The 23,349-nt window shown below is 44.1% G+C and overlaps 1 pseudogene; it reads left to right on the forward strand.

Annotated features, from left to right (window-relative positions):
* The first annotated feature begins 3,375 nt into the window (after positions 1-3,375).
* On the forward strand, positions 3,376-20,730 carry LOC149867976 (urea transporter 2-like; annotated as a pseudogene).
* Positions 20,731-23,349: the final 2,619 nt, after the last annotated feature.

Genomic DNA, 23,349 nt, shown 5'->3' on the forward strand with positions numbered 1-23,349 from the left:
CAGAGTTGATCAGGATCCAGACTGAGCCCTGCTTTGTTTTGTCATTGGCATGTTCGACAGCTCTAGTTAATCCCATCATTTGTGAGTGCAGTGAGCCTCAGGCTGATAGGTTTGAATGAAGGTCATTAAAAAGGCGCCTGCTGCTGTGCCTGCAAGCTGGCACCAGAGGGAGCAAGAACACCAGAGATAGATAGAGACCTTGGCAATGAATTTCCAGTGACACTCATAACAGTATTTGCCTATTGCCAGCTATTGCCTATCCTATCAGTATATGCCAAACTTGTTCAATCCCCCTATTATTTGGACATTTCAGATGGGTTACCATCTGTCTGTCAGTCTCTTTCCTCCAGCAGGACTTAACTCCCTTCTCACACACCACTCACCTATACACTGCGTGCATCTACACATTCATTAATCTGCCATAGTTACTGTGCATTAGGTTTAGTATTTGGATAAGCAAGTACCAAATCAACGCACAGTAACTGTTGGCACTGCGCAGTAGCACTAGTATATGGGTTTTTACAGATACTAACCGTGCAGCAGTCTAATACTACTGTGCAGTAGCATATTAGCATGGGTTTTGCCCGGCACGCTACTGCACAGTGTTATTAAGCACAGTGTCGATGTACCCACTGTCATGCTAATACTGATACAAACATTATCTGTATGCTACTGCTAATCAACCATGTCCTAAGAGAGATACAAATAGTAAATATCCCTCTCGCATAATAGATGACAAGTATCAAAATAACATGGGGGACATTTAGTGATGCTTTAATGCACATTAAAATAGGCTAATGCGCATTAAAGCTCATGTGTAGACCCACCCTAGTTCAGTTAAATTGGCTCCATCTTGTGTGTCAACATTCTTAGAGAAAATTTAACCTGGCTTCTCTCCATTTAGATTTCCTAGGAAAAATTGTCTGTTTTAACCCACTAAGAGCATCCCCCTCCCAGAAGGCTGTACTGCTTTAACTAAACCATTTTTCATTTTGACCAGTGCACATTTTTGCGCAAAAAAGTTCCTGGGCTCTGTTGTGCCACTGACACGCTGCCAGATGTGGACCCTCCACTCTCCCGTTAGTGAATGTCACGCTTTATCTGGAATTTATGAGGCCTTGTTACCTGATTGTGGTGAAGAGCTTTGAGACGCTTGTGTGGAAGGGCTACCCGTGCGAATAGCTGCCCCCGCCCTCAGGCAGCTTCTGTACAGGGCTTGCCAGAAAACAGATCAGTACAAATGGGAAGACAATGGCACCTCACTGGGCCTGCCTTGAATAGTCTCATCTATCTTAGCAAATATATGCCATCCTATGCCCCACCTCTCTCCCCTTGAATGGCCCAACAGGAGTCCCACAGAGAGGATCTTGTCCAGGCCAATGGATGAATTGCACCTTATCACACAGGGTTTATTTCTTGGCTGTCCAAAAAAAGTGTTCCAGCTTGTCCACTTCCCCTGGACGGACACATATAGTGCAATATATTTTCCATTAACAGATGGCTCTGAGTACATTGAACATCCAAGCACTGTGATGTATGAGGCTGTGCAGCCAGAATTAGGATCTTAATGGTCTTATGACCTTGCTTGGAATGAAGCCTGTTCCTCACCTGCTTATTACAAGCCATGCTGCTGTGCAGACCATGTTTCCTATGGACTTCCTTATCTTTGTCCTTGCCCACATGGGAAATGACAAGAAGAATGAATGGATGTTGCCTGCAGGATACAGACAGACAAGGAGTGATTTAAATCCCAACTTTTTGGAAGCAGCCCACTCCCTTTCATCTGAGATTCCAAATACTTTTGTTTTTGAGTCTGTTTTTTGTAGATGAAGCCCTGCTTGGTACCAGGTTTCAGCCCACATCGCATTTTTCTAGCTGGCTTGAAAACCCTGGAGTAGAGATTTTCTCTTCGAGCTCTTCTAAACTCCAGAGTTACTTGGCTCTATTGACTTTAAAGAGATTCTACTTGTAATAGTTCAATAGTGACGCTTTTCTCTTTGAGGCCCAGAGCATAACCCTGAGGTTAGATAAAGATGCTTGAAAGAAAAAAATAATTTGCTACATTCTGCCCGTGGGTATATACCCTCTTTTCCAAAGCTCCACCACTTTGGGCTGAAATACATCTCACAAACTCATCCGTTGTTGCCCTGTTTGTGGAGCAAACTACCCTGCTACTAAGTTTTGGGGAATTACTGGGCTCAGGGAAGGGAGTCATTGCAATCTGGAGATCCACTGACTAAAGCAAATAAAGCAAAGTACGTTTCAGGCCTGACCATTTAAGCTGGAGTGGGCACAATTACACATGCGTATTAATGCTGTGCAATAAACTCCGGTGCACAACTCAATACAGTTTATTGTTCCTGGGCACTATGCTTACACATGCACCCAGAACCACAGCACATTGAGCCAAGTCATAGCAGCCCCAGCTGTAAGGAGGCCTGGGGGTCAGCCTACCAGCCCTGGGCTGCTCCAAGCCAGCTCCAAATGCTGCAAAGGTGCTCGCTGGGGCACCAGGATACTTTAGTGCAGGGCTAGCCAGCAGGTATCCCCCCACACTGAAGCACTCTCATGCCTATTTACAAGTATTACCTTGCTGCAGAGTTTATTAGTTTACTCCAGACTAGGAGCCCTGCACGTGCAGACAAGGAGACGTTTACTGCAGAGCTAATTAATCTACTCCGCAGTAAACATCTCATGTAGACATGCCCAGTCACAGCACTGTCCTAGCTTACAATCTGAGGACTTCCAAAGTGTGAGCTGCTCCAGTGAATATGTCCAGAGACTCTTCTACCCATCAGGCACAGAGAAGGACCCTCTGTCACACGGGCATTGCACAAGCAGAGGTATTGCCAAGTATTTTTACCAAGTATTGCCAAGGAGTTTTACTGATGTTATGTAGATCCAAGAACGAAGGCAAGAAAAGCATTGACTTGGGATGAAAGGGTGGGAGAGGAGTTAAGATACAGGTTGAACTGAGGAAGCAGAGAGAAATGAACTCGACACTTCAAAAACCTTTAAGCATATCATGGCTTGTTCTGATCAAACATCCCAAATTCTTAAAGTCTAATAACAAATGTAAGTGTTATACATTGCATGTGCTCATTTACCAAGAGAGTTGAATTCATGCAAGCAAACTGTGCCTGCTCTTCTGACATACTTGTGCTTTTATGGATTTGACTGAGACACCCTTATCCATGGTGATGCCCCCGTGACTTTAGTGAATCACAGTTCAGTGTAAATAAGATTGCCCTAATACATCCGTAACTATAGAAGACATTTTCCAGTGTATGAGAGACCAGGTTGAAAAAGAAAATAATATGTGTATAAAGTCTGAGAGTTGTGATCCCTTCTTGCTTTCCCTCAATTTTTGCAAAGATGCAGGACCGAGAGATGGTTATGATTGAAACCTGCGGAGAGAGGAACATACAAAGAACAGAGCACAAGAACCCAGCGCCCGGCACAGAGCAGCGGGAAAGGGATCTGCAACATCCTGGAATACCTAACTGGAGAAATGAAAGAATATGGAGACTGGCTGAAAGGTAAATTATTTGCATATGTGAAGAGCACCATGGGTAAAAAGTAGTTCAACATCCATATCTTTGTCAATGTTACCTGTGCATGTGTAGTGGACCTTAAACCATCTAACTCCCAGACATGCACACCTAGATCCTGCAGACCTGGACCAAAATTGGCACGCCCACCATTTTACAGGAACAAATTTTTAACCTAAGCTTTTTAGTTTTAGGGACTGTTAATGTATTATCTTGCTGCTGCCACAGTATGCAAAATATCATGTATGTACCCAAGCAGCCCTGGCTTGTTACTGTTATTTATATTAGAGTAGAGCCGAGAAGGAACCAAGTTAAATCATTAGCTTCTGGGGACAAAGACTGGACTTTTCATGTATGTGTGGGTACAGAGCCCATAGCAATGGAGTTGGGTCCTGATTGGCACAGGTAGGAGCTATTATCCTATCAGGCATTTATAAACAATGCAAATTGTAGTGAAGATTGTGCCGGCATGAATTAGAAGGCAAGGACCTGTTCCAAAGGGTCTACCATCCCTCAAGGGACAGAACAGGGGTAGTAGGAGTGAAATACAATAAGAGAGGTTAGTAGAAAACAATGGCAGCGTGACTAGGAATGTGCAGTTTATGCTAGGTTCATGAACAGCTTGGATGCTCCACAGCATTTCTTTACTGATTTTTTTTTTTAAATAAGTGAATGAACAAGATGAACTGATCATCCACTTGGCAGGTGCAGTCACTGCGATCCTGTATGTGAACAAAGGTGTTTCCTGTGAAACTCTTCATGCATGCTTAGGCCCACCGTGAATTAATATTAAACAGCAGTGCAACTGGGACTGCACTTTGGTGTCAGACTTCTCCTTTTGCAAGCGTGATGCCAAAGGACTTTGTGGGACAAGCTGCAATAGGACAGAAACATCAGCACTAGAGCTTCATTGCAGCACTGCTTGTAAGGATCCCTAGCGCATGGCTACACCATTGAGGACCTAATTTCTAAAGGTATTTAAGCAATTAATTCCCACTGAAATCAGTAGGAACTAGATGCCTTTGTACCTGCACAAATCTGGCTGCAGGTACCTCACTTGCATTGATTTCTGTAGGTACCGATCTGCCTCTTCAGGTATCTGAACCCCCTTAAAATCCTCCCTGACTGTATCTCAATGTTCTGTCTCCATTTTTAACATGGCACAAGATAAGTTTCCATATCATGTTTCTCCTCTGTCCGTAAGCTAGTTGCAGCCTTGCGTAAATCCCATCCTGCAGCTGGATTCTGCATTGAAGTAGTTTAGCTTTCTCGTTAAATTTATGATAGAATCTTATGCAATCTGCCATGCAAGAAAGACTATTTTTGATGATCATAAATACAGCAATTTCTATTAATCCAGCCAAGTGCTTTATAGTAGTGAACTCTACCAACAAGCTCTTCATGTGCCAGATGCAAAGCTTGTTCAGACAGTAATAAATCAGGGACGAATTTTATAGTCTTGTTGATACATTGCCTCCATTCTGTAGCCAGCAGTTACTGCAAAGCTGAGTGTGGTTCAAGAAAGCCATACTGAAATGATGTCTTACTCCCAGAATTTTTATTTGATCTCTTTCAGATAAACCTCTCGTGGTTCAGTTTATAGACTGGGTCCTGAGAGGGACATCCCAGGTGATGTTTGCCAATAACCCTTTCAGTGGGCTTATTATTATAGCTGGGCTTTTGATCCAAAATCCCTGGCAGACACTCACCGGCTGCTTAGGAACAACTGTCTCAACATTAACAGCACTTATTCTGGGTCAAGACAGGTAAGCTGGTCCTTTGTGTATGGATTCAGCACATAAATTGGCCATTAATTGTTCAATTCTTGCAATACCAATTAGTGGTATTATGAATGGATATGCTCTTTAGTTCACTTTTTTTCTCCCGCCTTGGTTATTACATTACTGACTACAAACAGACATCACATTTTTCTCAAAATAAACAATTTTATCCTGGGACACAAGTGTGATCATTCAGGTGTCCATATCCTTTGTCCCAGGACAAACCCTGACAAGGTTTGCATGATAATATGGCTAGATGTATACCTTGCTCGGGTCGTTTGACCCCAGTACTCTTTCCTGCCATGGCAGGGGGTCGGACTAGGTGATCTACTCAAGTCCCTTCTGACCCTAGAAACTATGAAACTATAAGAACTATTAACAGTTTATCCCAGGACATCACAAAGTGAGCCTGAATGGTTATCCCAGGACTGCACTATTGAATCTTTGGTGGAAGGGCAGCAGTGTATTTCATTGCTCACTAGATCATAACTAGGTGATGTGTGTACATGCCAATCCCAGGATATTTCTATTCTTGGACAAACTCAGGCATAACTTGTCTAAGGACAAATACATTGGCTGTTCCTAGCCACAGATTTTCATGCAACCTCTAATCCAGAAGTCACATAATCTAGTGCGCTATAAATGCTAGGCCCCATTCTGCCACTGTCTTGCCGGTGTCCTTACACAAGTTGTTCACCTTTTCATATCCAGAATTTCCTTATCTTTTCCCATCAGGTGATCTAAATGTGGGTCTCCCATATCCTAGAGAAGTATTTTAGCCACTGGGCCTTTGCACAGCCATCCCACTACCTCCTGCCAGCTTGGGGATGGGGAGAATGGATGTGCTCAGAGCACGTCTACCAGTTCAAGAGATATGGGCACCAGAATGCCTATGTCTTCATGACTCCCGAGAGGAGGTAGGCACTGTCAGAAATTGCGCAAATGCAAGAGCAGAAATTTAGGCACCTACAAGGTCAGGAAAGAATATCAATGGTGCTTCAATGTTGGGCTCAAGTACGTCAAGAGGTAAATGGGTCCCTAAGGGCCTTGTTACACAAGACACTTAGTACATTTGAATTGGCTCCAGTGTGAGGACAGGGCTGGGACCGGCAATCAGATGATTGTCAGGCCCAGCCCTAGGACCCGCTGGTGCTATGGACACCCAACTCTCAACTTGATCCTGGAGGAACCTGACAAGTGTAAGATCCGGGATCTTTCCTCCTGCCATGTGTGGCTTTCCTCATCCACCCAGAGGCTTGATCGAGCAGAGAAGTCCCTGGCTGATGTCACAGCTGGGTGAAGCCCGCAGCTTGCTCACAATTTCTCTGGACACCTGCTGAACACACTTTACTTAATCTGGGATGTTTCTTCCATGAAAAGTTATAGTTTTGCTATGGTACGTGCACATCTTGCACGTTTTACTCCTTAAACACATGGGCGCTCACATTTTAAGCACACTTAACACATGCTAAGTGTAACACGCAACATGGGTCTGTCTCCCCCCATCAATCTTGTTTGAACGATTTGCTCAAGGAATGGAGGACGGAGCAAAGAACTGAGCCTTAGCCTCATTCGTTCTGAGCTAGGCTCTGACCCACCGGACTATCTTTCCCTGATGTCCAGTGTAGTTGTGAGGACAGAATTGTGGCCCCAGTGCTCAGGTTGAAAAAGGCGCTGAGGACCCAGCTCGTTTTGATGGGTCTGGCAAAGCTTTAAAAGCAGGGAGTGGTAGCTATCTGGTTGTCTGGCTTCTATAACATTTCTCTTGAGTTTAGCTTTGCCATAGCTGTAAAAATTCAGTGTCTCACAATTACAGGAATAGTCTGGGTACCCCGCAAACTTCCCACAGACTCTAGGTTTGGGAGACCAAACAAAACCACTAGTCCGACATGAGTTATGCTAAACCCAAGCCCTCAAAATGTGTGCATGACCGCATCTTTCATTTTTCAGTATGCTCTCTGTGAAATATAGGACTTCCAGAGGTTGCATGTCCATGATACACGGAGTGGTAGAGTTGAGTGCATAGTCTGCAGTGAAGGTTGCCTTCTACTAAACTTTTCCAGCCAGGTGTCATAGCAGCAGGCCTTTATGGCTATAATAGGGTCTTGGTGGGATTGATCACAGCTACCTTCTCTGACAAGGGAGACTATTATTGGTGGCTTCTTTTCCCTGTTGTTGTCACATCCGTGGTTTGGTAAGTCACACTTATTTTCTATAAGCAAAAATAAATGTTTCTAGTTCTTCTCATTATACATGACTTATCTTCAGTGAGTAAAAAACATTTATTGATGCCAGTGGGAATTATGCATACAGACAAAACACATTGCAGATTCTTCTAAATCCCTACACGTGCAATGTAAGTTATACTAAGTATTCTTACTTTGTTTTGGCCTAAAACAGTGGTTTTCAACCCCTAGGGGTCCACAGGCTAAGGGGTCCACAAAAGATGGCTAAGATCCATTACAAGTATATGAATGCACACACTTACAATCCAAAGGGGTCCACACCTTTATTCAAAATTTCCAAAGGGGTCTGCAAGTGAAAACAGGTTGAAACCACTGCCCTAAAATGTAGGCTATGAAACAGTTCCTGTATTCTTCCTGTTTCACAGTCATCTGTGTATATCCATAGCTTGGAAAATGCCTTCAAGTCCTTTGCACTGATACAGGAACAAGTATTAGCAGATACATACACTGAAAATAGCTTCTCTAACTCACAACCTTTGCAAATGCCTGTGGTCGATAGGCTAGATTCAATCTGGGCCTAATCATGGGCACCATTAAAAGTGCCCATGCACTTGCAGCAAGTTCACTTCCAACCCAATGATCTGCTGAACCTGATCTTGCCCTAGAAGTCAAATCTCTAACTTCTCCTGCACACTTGATTTCAAAACAGTGCTTCTTAGGCTAAAATGACCTTCTTTAAGGGCAGACCTTAGCATCATTACAAAAAGCATTTCAATAGAAAGCTACCTAACTGCAATTCAAATGTTTCATTTTAATGGCTTGTTTTAGTGATGAGATCCAAAACATTTATCTTTCACCACTCTTACTAAAATTTTGATTATTTCATGTTTTATTGATTTATTTAGACCTTAGAGTGAAGGTCGCATTGTACCAATCCCTAGAAAGCCAGAATATTTTCAGGAATGCTTACACTTTTGGGGCTGCCTGAATTTTTTGAGCCTTGCTATTTTAATTGCTTTTGTTATAATTCCCCAAGTTGAAGGGCAGAGTCATTTGAAGGATTTCAGAATTAGACAATTCAACAAATTTTTGGCTAAAATACTGAATTTCAATTAAAAAGGAAACATTTGGTAAAAAAAATTGTCACATTTTTTCTATCCCCTAGTAGAAAATTTGTGCTTCAGTAACAGAAACAGGACAAAGCTTTCACAGAAGAGCTGAAGCATTTTTCTGCTAGCCCCAGCAAAGAAGTGTATACACCGCTGAGATAACTGAAATCATTATCAAAAAAGGGATTGATCTGAGAATAAATGGGGATTATAATAGAGTGCATCTTTTCCACTGATTGTAGCAATAAAAAAAGGCATCACATATTTCATCAGAAAGAACAAATGGATTTGGTTAAAATCAGATCCAGCTCTTAAACTCACCTTCCTTTGAAATTTTCAAAGATTCAGTTAACTACTGCATATGATACACAGGACTTTCTGCTCTCAGCTAGCTTCAGTGGATTTGCACAGCTCTAAATAAGAGCAGAAGCTGACTGTGCTAGATATACTGTGGGCATAAATCAGTTTAGCTCAAGCAAAGCCACTGGAAATGTCAGTATTTTCCAGGGTAGGCCCTGGCCCAAAAGCTTGTGTCATTTCCACCTACCTGTAGATTTATTGGTTCCAGGCACCACTGTAGGAGGGCGTGCCCCAAGAAAGGCTGTCCATGTGATTGATCAAACTAGACTGACAACCAAAAAGCCTGAGAAACTCCCAAGAAACGCAATTCTTGTGACATTTCTAGCCCAAATTCCAGAACCAAGAGGACTGGACAGGTTTATATTTCTCATCCAAGCTTTCACATACGTCTTTGTGTCAGATCTGAATCATTTGTGGTTTCCCTACAATTATGTTGTATGCCAAGAATAAGCCTAACTTTTTTCCACATAAGACAGAAGCTTGGATTTCAGCTATTTCTTTAAAACTTCAAACAGCTGATTTGACTCGCTGCTGAACAACACCGGCTCTCACTGAGATGGATGGGGCTGTCATGATCCTAGCATCCCAGAGCACTTTCCAACGGTGGGCTGGTAGAGTGGAGATAACAGAGATAATCAATAGAAAATGGAGATAACCAGTAAAATCTCCCGCCCCCCCTGCTTCTTGCCTCCACGCCAGCCTTACTTGTTTCCAGAGCAAGAGCTCACAGAGTTTCACAACCTTCAAAAAAACTGAAGAAATAGGCAAACTGACCAACTGAACTACTTCCACACCCATTTCCACCCCAGCAGAAGGCCACTAGAAAGTGCTGAGCAGCATTGTGTGACTGCTTATCCTCTCTGGGTTAATCTTGTATGAGAGATTCATTTCATGGAACCCCTAAAAGTAACTTTTATGATTAGTAGCTTTGACATTATTTATATATTTTACAATATCGCACATTTTATAATATGCCTCCAAAACCATGTGCACGATTAAAGTGTTAAAAAATGAACTCAAGAACCAATTAAAATGTTAATCGCAAATGTTAATGGCGAGCCATTGACAGCCCTAATTTTATTGTATTTATGTGAATAAATAGCGAAGGAGTGGGGGGTCTTACAGTAAGAGAAACAAAACAACTTAAAAGGGCAACTAGAATAAATCAGGTAAAACAGAGACCCACTAAACAACATGTCGGTCTCGCTTCGGTGGCTAAGTGCCTAACCAAAGAGAAAGATCTTGCAGTGCTCCTGAAGGATGCCCAGGCTCAGGCTCCAGCAGTCAGTAAGAGGGAGGGAGGGCCAGAGATGAGGAGCAGCTGCTGAGAATGACCTCTCCTGTGTTTTCATGGCATGAATTAGGTGTACTGATGATACTTGCAGGAGGTTGCTTTCAGCTGACCCTAAGGATCACGATGGCAAATAAGGTAAAGTAGGGCCCAAGCCATTTATGACCTTATAGGTCAAAACCAGCACCTTGATTTTTGCCCCGACAGCTACTGGGAGCCAGTTCAGACACTGGAGGACTGGAGTTACATGGTCCTGATGACCCACCCCTGGTCAGAAGGCAGGTTGCCACATTCTCCACCAGCTGTACCTTCTGAATGGTTTTCAAGAGCATCCTATGCAGAGTGCATTGGTTTAACCTCAAGGTGATGGTGGTGAGATGAGAGACTGAAAGAAAGGGCCAGAGTCTTTTCACCAGCTGGAGTTATGTGAGAGGCACTCTTAGCCACAGCTGTCACCTGAAGATCCAGGTGCAGCAGAGAATCTAGGAGCACCCCACGGCTGTGAACTGGAGTAACAAAGTGAAACTGAACCTCAGCGATAGGTGTCCCTGTCCTGGCCCCCCTCCACCAGACAAGTGGCCTGCCCCCACTGCTATCACCTCTGTCTTGTCTAAATTCACTTTCAGTTGGTTCACTATGGCCTTGGAACAAGTCTAATGCCTAGTATCAAGACCTTTAAAAAATTATTGACCAGTTGAACCAAGTAGTATTTCAACTTGTAATTCCATGACTTCAGACTAAAATGGTGGGAGGTTTCTCACACCTCCAATTGCAGTGAGCAAACACTAACTGTTGCTTTTTCTTCTTCTCTTTTAAGCCCAGTTCTTTCCAGTGCATTAGGTTCAATCTTCAGTAAATGGGACCTTCCTGTTTTTACCCTGCCTTTCAGCGTCACAGTATCTCTACTTGGCTGTGACTGGACGCTACAACCTCTTCTTCCCTACAACATCCATACAGCCTGTAACATCAGCGCCCAACATTACCTGGTCTGAACTCCACACACAACTGGTAACCTACACAGAAGACAAAATAAGTACTCCAGTCTGTTAGGAACAATGAAGGCACTCACCTGTGGGTAACAGGCTCAGATACAGCCTAAGGTTCTACAAGTATGTGAATCTTATGGCCATGTATAACATGGGGCTTCCTTGGGGCTGATCTACCATTGGCCCACCCACCTGTTTCTGGGCCAGCTGCCCGCCTCCTCGCCTGCCATGCCTTGATGATATATAATTATGTTGTTAATTAGGTGGGAGGCTGCCCATTTCTTGCCCCAATGCCAGGGAGCACTATCTGTGGCTCTGTTCTTTCCCTACACTGCAGCCCAAGCCTCACAGATGGTTTCCACAGGTCTTAACATCACCAACCCCACACTGGACCTCAGAATCCTTCCAATCAGACCCCAACTGGATCCCTCCAATCAGGCAGCCTACTCCACCCTCATTCAGGGCTGCCTAGCTCCCTGAACTGTTCCCCCCCTCAGGTGTGGTTCCCCCTGGGACATTTGGCCACCCAAGGCCAGTCGGAAACTCCAGGCCTTCAGCTCTGGACGTCCCTCATGGCGGGCCTCTGGCTCTTTTGGCCATTCTGGTCCTGGCCCCAGCACTGAGCAGTCGAGGGTATTCTGAGTAAGGCTTTTGAGTCTGTATCCCACTCTCTAACCTGGGTCCCCCTTCTTGGCCCTACTATGGGGTTAACCCACCTGGTTGTGGGAGCTGGGGTTATTAAGGCACCCCGAACCACCTTTCACCAGGGTTGTAACTGGTCTGGTATTTCCTGGGGACTCCCATGCCACTGGGAGCCCCACCAGGCTACCCATTCCCCTGGCAGGGTGCAGTTTTAGGTCAATGTTCAGGACCAGGAGCCTCCAAACCATCCCCTTAAGCTTCTGCCCTTCCCTTCAGAATGTAGTATTCAGCATGCAGCCAGGTGATGTCTCTGTCTGGCCTGCCAGCAGCAAACTGCTCTATTTATATATACGGCAAGAGAGCTAATATGGCTGCCGCAATCAAGCACCTGCTGGCTGCTTGGCTCAGCCCTTAAAGTGGCAGGCACCAACAGTGCCCCACCACACCACGTAACAATTCATACAAAATCAGAAAGCCATCCCAGTGACATTCAGATAAATCAGCTACTTCCCAACAAACATTCCCAAACTGGCATAGCAAGTGGCCCTCAGATTAGTATTTTCAGGAGAAAGGTAAAGGACTAAAACGGACTAGGGATTCTGAACTACTTAAAGCTTATCTTTCCAAGACCCATATCTCAGGTATGTTGTTGAGACAGCCTAGGGAAAACAGGCTGAATTTTGAATTAATATATACCCAAGTGAACTGCAACCTTCCTTATGATACATCCTACTCAGTTAAGAGGCAGAAGTTTACAGGTCCTCTCTGTATGAGGTTTTCTCTTCTTTCCCTTATTTCATGTACTGCCTGCTTTAGTGCTGTTAGTCACAAGGGTCACTTCCAGCTTCACCTGTGTATTTCCGATGCTGGATTCCAGAAGTTGTTTCGAAGAGTTAGTAAAGCCATCTCAATCTAACAGCAACATGCTGAAGCTTTGTTACTTCCCCCATCTCATTAAATTTGCCTGTTGTATTGAATGTAATTCCAACTTTAAGGAACCACTACCATATTTAATGCCATGCTCCCAGACAGGCACTGCTCTTAAGTACCTGCATAATAACCCATGTTCAGCAGAGGGGACACAGACTAAAAACGATCTGTTTCAATTTTGGCCCCTCCTGAAAACCAGACAGACAACAGCCAGTGAGCCACCCAATGTAAGGAGCCGTGAAAAGAGACTCAGAGTTTTAGTGGTTAGTTGTAGTGGCCTACATAGCTATAAGGACTGACTCAATCCTTTCCCTGCACATCAGAGGGGAACCAGCTTTCCTTTACACAGAGTCTTCATAAGAAGAGATGAGTGTATCTGGGGTTGCTGGAAACTACACTACTGGCCCTATTTATTGTTATTTTTTGATGTTTATATGCCATTTACAGGGCATTCATGTACTGAGGCAGGTTTGGGCCTTTTGCTTTATAGCAAATAGCCACTGTCATTTTGTCTTGAGTCCAATGATACAATAACAGGGTCCTTTTGAAATGGATGCTGCAGCTCTTACAGTCCATTTCTATTGGAGTGGGGCAGGTGTATGGTTTTGAGATGACCCCTGTGTCATCTTTCTGGCTGTGTTGCTCATCTCTTCTCCACTCATTTGCTTGCATGCTGCAATTGGATCAACAGTGGTGGGCATGCTGGCAGGTAACGAATATGGTTTACCTAAATCATGTTTATAATGTCTTACATCTATGGGTTCCTCAACCCTCCTGATAACAGAGACCTATCCAAAATTTTCTGGATTCCACTTGCATCAGTGTGGCCAGATTTTTTGTCTGCAGGTACAGTCTTGAGTTTGCATCTAATTTGGGGCATTTAATCAACCTGACACAGCAAGAGAGTAGCTTTCTTTCGAGCTCAGTACAATGTATAAGGGCCTACAAGGTATTGTGATCTGTAGTTATATTTCATAATGCATGTTATGAAACTAACCCTAATTCCTAAAACCCACCTGAGCAAACTCACACCTCTCTAGAGACAGCAGTGTTGCTTCTATGCTTAGATCCAAAAGTGTTCTGCAGAAAACCCAGGTCATCATTTATGTGTGTGAATGGAAAACTGCTTGGTTTCTGGAGTCTTCCAAGTTGGGTAGAGGCCTGGAATCTGATCCATATTTATTCAGTGCATTTCTCCACAAGGGGGAAGGTCAGGAAAAGATGGCTTGGACTGGAGAGAGGATTTGGTGATGAGGTCAATAAAACAAGAAAGCAAATGAAGGCGTCCAAGTGGGAAATGGATTCATCCAAGCTGGCATCCCAACACAAGTGAGGCGAACTGGCAAGACATGACAGCAGTCTAGTCACTGGAGGTCCTGCTGGAGCCAGTGAGGAATCGTCCAAGAGCTCTTATAAGGCCAACTCAGAAAAGTCCCTTAGCTGGATTCTTGTTGGAGATAGAGGAGTGACAGTTCAGTGGAGCCTGTTTAGAGAAAGGGGTGGACAATCCAGTTTACTCCCACACTGCTGCTCTGAGTACTTGGGCACTGGAAAGAGTTTCACCTGAGTGAGGGCTGGGACAAATTCAAGTCCCAATTACACCATCATAAATATGCAATAACAAACCCATATTGACTTCAACCCATTTCCTCCATATTTATGTTGATGTGACTGAGAACACAGTTACCAGCAAGCGCAGCTGTGAGAAGAAAGTAATTCTGCGTCTATACCATGGAGTTGTGGTATCTGGAGCATCTTCTGCTATGTATCATAAAAGGTGCCTGTTATCTTAAGAGCACTCACCATTGCTACACTGCTTGACAGCATCTACTTTGGCTTGCGGAGTTACAACTGTGCTCTTGCTTGCATTGCAATTGGAGGCATGTTCTATGCACTTACTTGGCAGACGCATCTGATGCCACTTGCCTGTGGTACATACCATGTAGGAAAGGGGAGGGCAAGGATACAGGGACTCAAGCTAACTTCACATCCTGCAGATGTAGTGTCAGGCCATGGTTGTGCTGGTAACACTGTATGTGCTCGCAATGCTCATGACTTTGCAGATGTGACCTGTGTACGTGCAGTAGAGTCAGGCAGTTAGATTATGCATACAAATGATTTAAGTGTTAAGAAGCTCCTTTGTACAGTTTCATTTTAGATTAGGGAAAATAGCATCAAGACAGTGCAGAGGTCAAGCATGTGTCCCTCATGATGCACTGCAGAGCTGTAAAAATAAAGTGGCCAATGTGCGCGTTCCATAAATAGCAAAGAAAGGCCTGGCAGTTTCATAGTTGCATATAGATTTATAAGGCTGGAAGGAACCTCAGAAGATCATCGGGTCCAGCCCCCCGCACCAATAAGGAAAGACCATGGGGGTGAGGTGACCCCAGTAAGGTGACCATCCAGTCTCCTCTTGAAGATTTCCAGAGTAGGCAATTGCACCACCTCTGGAGAGAGCTTCTTCCAGTCCTGACACTCTTAACTGTAAAGAAGTATTTCCTAATGTTGAGCCTGAAATGGTCTTCCTGAAGTTTGTGGCCATTGCTCCTGGTTTTCCCCAAGGGTACCCTGGTGAACAGTTGTTCACCAAGCCCTTGATGTAAACCCCTGATGTAGCGGTGACCTGCTACCTGGTCCCCTCTCAGCCTTCTCTTTTTCAGGCTGAAGAGTCCCAGGTCCCTTACATATACCCTGTACCACATTGGAAAAGATTAGGCTGGCCTGGGAAGAAGTGCATCATGAGGGACAGGGCAGAAATTGGTGGAAAATAATTCTAACCCAACACATGAATTTATTGTAACGGGTAGAAGAGAGACCTTCATTTCATGTCCTTGTTGAGATACAGTGCTCATCACCCACAGTCCATGCAAATAGAAAAGAAAAGGCTAAGCTGAGCATTGAAAGTAGAGCAACTCCATACAGTTGGCCCAGTGTTCAAACAGGAACAAATATAAAACCTGTGCACACGGTACTGGGACATCCTATTTAATGGTCCTTCTGCACCAGAATTCCAATCCTAATTCTTGTGCCAGAGGAAGGAGGAGGGATGCTTTCAAGTCAGCAGTGTCAGCTGGGATGCACCCTAGGGTACTGAAGGAATTGGTTAAGGTCATTTGAGAGCTGTTGGCTATCTCCTTTGAGAACTCATGGATGTTGAGTGAGGTCCTGGATGATTGGTAAAAAAAATAAATGAAGTGTCCGTCTTTAAGAAAGTGGATCTGGAGAATTATAGACCAGCCAGCCTAACCTCAATACCCGAAAAGATCACAGAGTAGGTCCTCAAGGAATCTATTGTGAAGCACCTAGAGAAGAACAAAGTGGTCAGGTAGAGTCATCATGAATTCATCAAGAACAAGGCATGCCTGGCCAACCTGATTTCCTTCTATAATCAGTGGGCAGGTTCTGTGGGTGTGGAGAGAGCACTGTCTTGATCTTAGCAAGGCTTTTGACACTGTCTCCTGTGGCATATTCATTAATAAGCTAAGTAAATAAAGACTAGATGAATATGTTACATGGTGAACACGTAATTGGTTGGATCATCAACAAGTAATCATCAATGGCTTAGTGTCTAGCTGGCTAGAAGTATCAAGTGGGGCTCTCCAGGAATCTGTACTGGGTCCAGCGTTGCCTTTATTAATATCTTCATTCATGATTTGGACAATGAGACTGAGCGCACACTTAGCAAATTTGCAGATGACACCAAATTATGTGGAAACAATCTGGAAGGCAGGGCTAGGATCCAGAAGGACCTGGGCAGACTGGAGAAATGGTCTGCGATCAATCAGATGAGATTCACCAGGGACAAAGCCCTACACTTGAGACAGAATAACTGCATGTACAATTACAGACTGGGGAATGACTGGTCAGGCTGCAGTACTGCAGAGAAGGACCTGGGGGTTACAGTGGACCATAAGATGATTATGAGTCAACAGTGTGCTTTTGTTGCCCAAAAAAAGGCCACCAGTATACTTGGTTGTATTAACAAACATGTCATTTGCAGGTCAAGGGAAGTGATTCTTCCACTCCATCCAGCATTAATGAGGCCTCACCTGGATCACGGTCTTTAGCTATGGGTCCAACCCTTCAAGAAGAGTATGAACAATTGAAAGGAGTCCAGTGTAGAGCAGCAACATTGATTATGCATGTGAGAAGCAAGAAAAGAAAAGCTGAAAGAAGTAGGGTTTGAAAAGACTGCGGCAGGATTTGATAACAGTCTTCAAATACCCGAAGGGCAATTACAGAGAGATTGGAGATGGGCTTTTTCTGTGGTCACAGGGGTCAGGACTAAGCGCAATGGCCTCAAGCTACAGAAAAGGATATGTAGGCTGGAGATTAGGAAGAACTGTCTGACAATGAGGGAGGTCAAGCATGGGAACAGACCACCTAGAGATATTGTGGGATCTCCATCGCTGGAAATTTTTTAAGAACAGGTTCCATAGACACTTGCCAGGATGGTTTGTCAAGGACCACCATGAGCGGGGGGCAGGGGGAGGCAGCTGGACTAGATGACCTTGTGAAGTCCCTTCCAGCTTTGCTTCCCTGTGATCCTGTGCATATTATCAGGTATGCATAGGGACTGCCTATTTCTGATATTGTTTTTAGGATGAGCAAGAGTCTACTTGTCTCGAACTGTCTTTTTGTCTTCTTTTCACAGCCCTATTTTGTGCCTATGCTGGAGCAGCTCTTACTAATGTCTTGTCAGTGGTGTTTTTTTATGGATTCTGGCTTTGTTACGCTGTTGGGAAATACAGACTTTTCTATTATTTTGCTGACAGTTTTGACAGCCGTGGAGTAAGAATTCTGTAGCCAGCAGGGGGGTTGTATAGATTCTGCGGCAGGTGTACTGTGAGCTTATATTTGCTATGGCTGATAATAGGAATTCAGAGAACTTCAAACCACCCGATCCTCCATGTGTGTGCTTGCATTTGTAGATGAATTCCAACAACATTTCCTGTGCTGAATTCCAACATTAAGCCTACCCTTCCTTTTGTGGTTGTTCCTAACTTAGACAGATTCGTTTTGGCTGTTCTCAGTTTGTTCTTGCTTTGTCTCAGGCCAACTATTTTCCCTTTAAAGTCTGATCCAGCCATTCCTGAGTATTGCAAATGTGAAGGGAAAATATATTTGTGTTTTATGTGAAAAGCAGACATTTTATGCTAGTATAATTCAAAATAGCTGAAACCAATACCTCAAACTTAGCTTGTTTCACAGATCTCACTGAAGGACGAAAACTAAAGTCATGTTTGAAGCAGATATGTTTGGTAGCTTTAAATGTATGCATATTTAAAGTCAATGGGTTCAAATATGCTCAGTGAAATCTATCCATCTGGTTTCTTTCATAGGTTTTATAGACATTCGGGCTGGAAGGGACCTCGGAAGATCTTCGAGTCCAGCCCCCTGCCCCAGGGACAGGAGGTCAGCTGGGGTCACAGGATCCCAGCAAGATAAACATCCAAATGTGTCTTGAAGGTGTTCAGAGTAGGTGCTTGAACCTCTATGCCAGACCTTGGGGGCTCAGACATTCTTATTAGCATTCTTTGCTAATGCATGGTCATAAAAACAGCTCAAAACAGTGGCCCATGTCAATAGGATGCCTCTGTTTAAACACACCTGAGTTAATGTTGCATAAGGATAAAGACCCTAGATAGATCCTGGCTAAATACAATTTTGTAATTCATTTCACTGTATCCCCTGGGCCTCACAAGGACCTTCTCCCTTCCCCTTGTGACCTTGCCCCTGGCTTTGCATAGCTTTCAGTGCCACCACAGGGTCAAGCCCAGCTCCTGCTTCTCTGAGAACAGACCAAACTACCTGCAGCGAGAAAAGCGGCTCCGTAAGAGGGGCTGGGACTGCTGCTGCACTAGAAAGCTAGAGAGGAAACTTTGATGCAATACTCAGGGGAGGGACAAAAAGCGGCCACATTTGGAGCTGCCAAAAGGATTAGGTGGTCAAAAATATCCCTTCCAACACTTAACCCTAAAGAGGAGGACAGGCAGATATACAAGGAACACAACAAGAAAGAGCTCCCATGCCCAGCCAGTAGTGAAAAGAAAGCTCAAGCTCTTCATATGCATCCCAAATAAACCAGCCACTGGCTGCCTGGTTTGAGGGGGACAAGGCTGGACAGGGGCAGTGCTCCCAGGAGCTCTCCAACCCAGCCATTGTGTGGAGGTAGTATAATATAGTCACATGAGCCAACCACCCTTTCGTTTTCAACCTGAGGCTGAGGAAACTCCATTGCCCTGTCCTCCAGACTCTTAGGCCCAGATCATCCAAGGTACTTAGGCACCTAACACTCATTACCTTTCCTGGCCTGACAATCAAACAGAGCAAGGCATCCCCATCTCCACGAACCTAGGCAAGGCAGGCTGACAAGGTCTCCCAACGTGCTCCCTTTCATCCAAAGTAGAGATGAAAAAAGTTTCATTCACTCATTTTTACCTACTTTATGCAGCAATTAGTAATGAGCTGACAGCCACCTCCCATTATATAGTTGTCACTCTGCAAACACCATAGCTATGTGAACAAAAAATGAATCTCTCTTAACTACTATAGGTACAGATCTACAGTAGTAGTATTACTGGCTATCCATGATGTTGTTACTGGTATAACTATAGAATCATAGAAAATGAAGGTTGGAGGGAAGCTTGGGAGATCACATCTAGGCCAGCCCCATGCTCAAAGTAGGACCAGCCCCAACTAGATCATCCCAACCAAGGCTTTGTCCAGTCGGGTCTTAAAAACCTCCAAGGATGGAGATTGCATCACTTCTCTGGGCAACCTGTTCCAGTGCTTTATTACCCTCCTAGTGAGAAAGTTTTTCCTAATATCTAATCTAAACTTCCCTGGCTGCAAATTGAGCCCATTGCTCCTTGTTCTGTCATCTGCCACCACTGAGGACAGTCTAGCTCCATCTTCTTTGCAACCCCTCTACAGGTAGCTGACACTGCTATTAAATCCCCTCTCAGTCTTCTCTTCTGCAGACTAAATAAAGCCAGTTCCCTCAGCCTCTCCTCAGAAGTCATTTTTCTCAGCCCCCAAACCATATTCATTGACTCTCTCCACTTTGTCCACCTCCTTTCTGTAGTGTGTGTGTGTGGGGGGGGGGGGCAAAACTAGACACAGTACTACAGTTGTGGCTTCACCACTGCTGAATAGATGGGAATAATCACTTCCCTTAGCCTGCTGGCAACACTCCTACCAACACAGCCCAGGATGCCATTAGCCTTCTTGGCAACAAGGGCCCATTGCTGGCTCATATTCAGCTTTTTGTCCACTGTAACCCCCAATAGATTTATACTGCACGTCATGTGATAGGATTTGTATGTGTTTGGGGGAAATACATTCCAGGAATGGCATACACTTGGAAGCTTCTTCTATCATATATTTGTCAATACTGGTCTTGGCAGAACAGACCCAACTTCCCAACCTCGTGCTAAAGAGTTAAGCAAAGGGAACAGTCCAAATGTCATGAAAAACATGCATCAATCTGTCTTTCCCACCTAGCTTGGATTGCCACGCTGCACGTGGCCTTTTTGCTTCTCTGCACTTCTCTTCCTGCTACTAATGACAAATAACCAAGCCATCTACAAGCTACCACTCTGCAAAGTCACCTACCCAGAAGCCAACCGAGTCTATTATCTGAGAATGAAAACAAATGAGCAGACAACCACAGGTGATTAGCAAGTGCTAACTGTGGCCAGACTTTGTGATTCCCAGTGCAGCCACTCAGATCACTTCCTGTAGCACCTGAATCAGCCATTTTAATACTTTATATCAAACACCAACAGATCAGCAAATTACTAAATATCCTAATGCCATCTTTAGCAAGCTATTCATTGAGTTCCAGGATCAGCAAGTATTGATACATAGCATACTGTGGAAGAAAAGTTTGTTCTTGAGCTAAGCTATGCAAGTTCATCCACCATAATAATGGCTGTCTTGTCATTGCATATGATAATAATATGAATGTAAATTAATAATAATAATAATATGGTAAGTTCCTTCGTGCACAGATTGTTTTTATGTTATGTTTGCACGGTGACTGGACCCTTTGGATGCCATAATAAAATTAATTTGAGAAGAACCTTGTGTGAGCTGTAGTTAAACTAAGGCCAAGTATACCTGAAAATGTGCCAGTCTGATCTGTTCCTTGGGCATCACACATATCACGTATAAATCCCCAAATCTCACAATTAACACCATGATTTAAATGGGTAAATTTATTATCTTTCTCTGTTCTGTCACCTGCCTTCTCCTCATTTTACAGTGTAATTAGGATATTCATATTTTTCTTTCTATAATCAGACTAAGAATGGCTTGTTTCTAACTGCATTATCATTCACTGGCATCGTTTTCATTTAGAAAATATAAAAAAATGACAATCCCAGTCACAAGTGCAAAGGCACGTGTGCATTGTGCCACATACATCCAGCAAGAAGCAGGTGAGGGAAGAGAATGGGGATTTAAGAAGAAGACTCACTAAAGCAGGTACTGTAGTGTCAAAGTGATGTTGTAGCTGTGATGGTCCAGAAATTATGCAAGGGGCAAGGATTTCTTAGGGTGATGTCTTTTATTGGACTAATGACGTAGTGGGGATAGCGTTAAACCAGGTTTCTTTGTCAGGGCTGGCCAGAGCAAGCCAGGCACATCATAATAAAGAACGCCTGAGGTAAATTTCCAGGGACAGAAGAGACACAAGGAGCAGGAGAAAAGAAGCTGACTACTGGGAGATCAAGACCTCTCGGAAAGGAGGAGGGTTCTTCTCACCTTTCACATGGAGAGAGAATTTAGGAGACAGGTAGAATATAATGTGCCACAAAACCAATATTAATATTTAGCAGTTACTGTAATGCCTACTTACCACCCCTACACCATGATGTCTTTCTGCATTTAAAAAAAGACAAGAAGGAAAACCCAAGTGAAAGGCTCGCACTAATTGGGGCCCTCCACCTATTGGCCTACTCAACAGCAACCTGCTGAGCTACTGGCATTAGGGCCAGGGGGTTCCCCATTTCAGTGCCCTATATGCAGCCGATCAGAAGTGCAAGGTAAATGGCAAATGTTGCCTAAACAGGGTGAACGGTTTATGCCCACTTGATCATTTACAAGGTAACAAGGGGAGATCAGGCCTCCTGTCCAAAACAAAGAGCTGGTTAAAGACCCATTTCTAGATCAGCCATGGTGCAAAGGCCAACCAAGCCACAGTACAAAGGCCAACCAAGTACCAAGGCCTCCTTGTTTTTCTAAAATGACATCATAAGAGCCCCATAGCCCTTCAACAGTGGCCAACCTAGAGCCTCAGGGCCAAGGTAATTTCCAAAAGTCTTAATACTAAGAAAGGACATTGCCCCAGGATTTAAACAAAGAAGACCAAAGAAATGAAGGACTCAAGCAAGTCATGCAAAGTACAGATTTAGCCGAGACCCAGAGGAACATAAATGTCTTCAGAAATAAAGTGAAATAAGCAGGAAGTGAAGGATCTAACCCTTCCACACCCCCACATCTCCTGGCAGGCAGGGAAGAGTAGAAAAACCACCGTAAGTCAATTCTAATCATAAACCTTGTCATACTGAGCTACGATATGTAGGAGTACACTCAGTGTGACGTGACACCTGAAATCACAGGGGGGATATCAGAGAAGTGAAGTGGAATATAATGGCCCGAACTGCAACCTGGTCAGGAAACTAGGATTTATAAGGGAATAGTGTCACAAGGTAGTTGATGTCACAAAAGGTTTCTGTTTTACTTCTCACTAAAAAGACAAAACATCCAGCAGAACAGCAGTCATGCCCAGCTGGCTCCATACTGATTTTGCTGGCAGAGTCCTACCAATTGAATCGTCACCAAGACAACCTGCAAAAGACTGGGATTCCCATAGGAGCCTCCCATACAAAAGCTGATGACCCGGCTCAGCTGTTGAGCCATGATGAGATCCTACCCGGATAGCGCTGCAGGGAAGGAAGGACGGCTCCAAGCTGCAAGGGAGGGGAGGGGAAGAAACCTGCACAAAAGTTAGCATGCGAGTACTTTTAAAGAGATGACCGCTCTAGTTGAAATGGATGGGAATAATCATCTGCATAGTTATTTGCAGAGCTAATATATTAAGTCTCTCAGCTGAGGTCATTTTGACTCAAGTGTTATCTGTACGATTATCTTAGGCACTCCTAACTGTTAGAGCAGAATTGCCTTTGTGAAAAATGTGGAGGGCAGGAATTCGTCTGCATAGCACACTCGGTTTAAAAATGCCATTCATTTAAAAGCAGGTTGATAGATGTCACCATTCTTTACAGGCTGCACAGGATATTTCTTAATTGCAGGTGCATTGCTTTTCCTATCTGGCGGCTTCTCCTGCCCAGTGCTTGAGGTCCCCCCAACATACTCCATATCCCATCTGACGCTAGCTAATCAGAGAGAATTTGGGCAGGAGAAATCCCCAGTGTGCACGACAGCCACCTTCTTATTGCCTATCTCATGCTGCCAGAGGCTCAACAGCCTTGCAAAATGCTCTTTG

Source organism: Crocodylus siamensis, chromosome 3, assembly GCF_052110815.1.
Source record: "Crocodylus siamensis isolate JL-2025a chromosome 3, ASM5211081v1, whole genome shotgun sequence".
NCBI classification, from domain to species: Eukaryota; Metazoa; Chordata; order Crocodylia; family Crocodylidae; genus Crocodylus; species Crocodylus siamensis.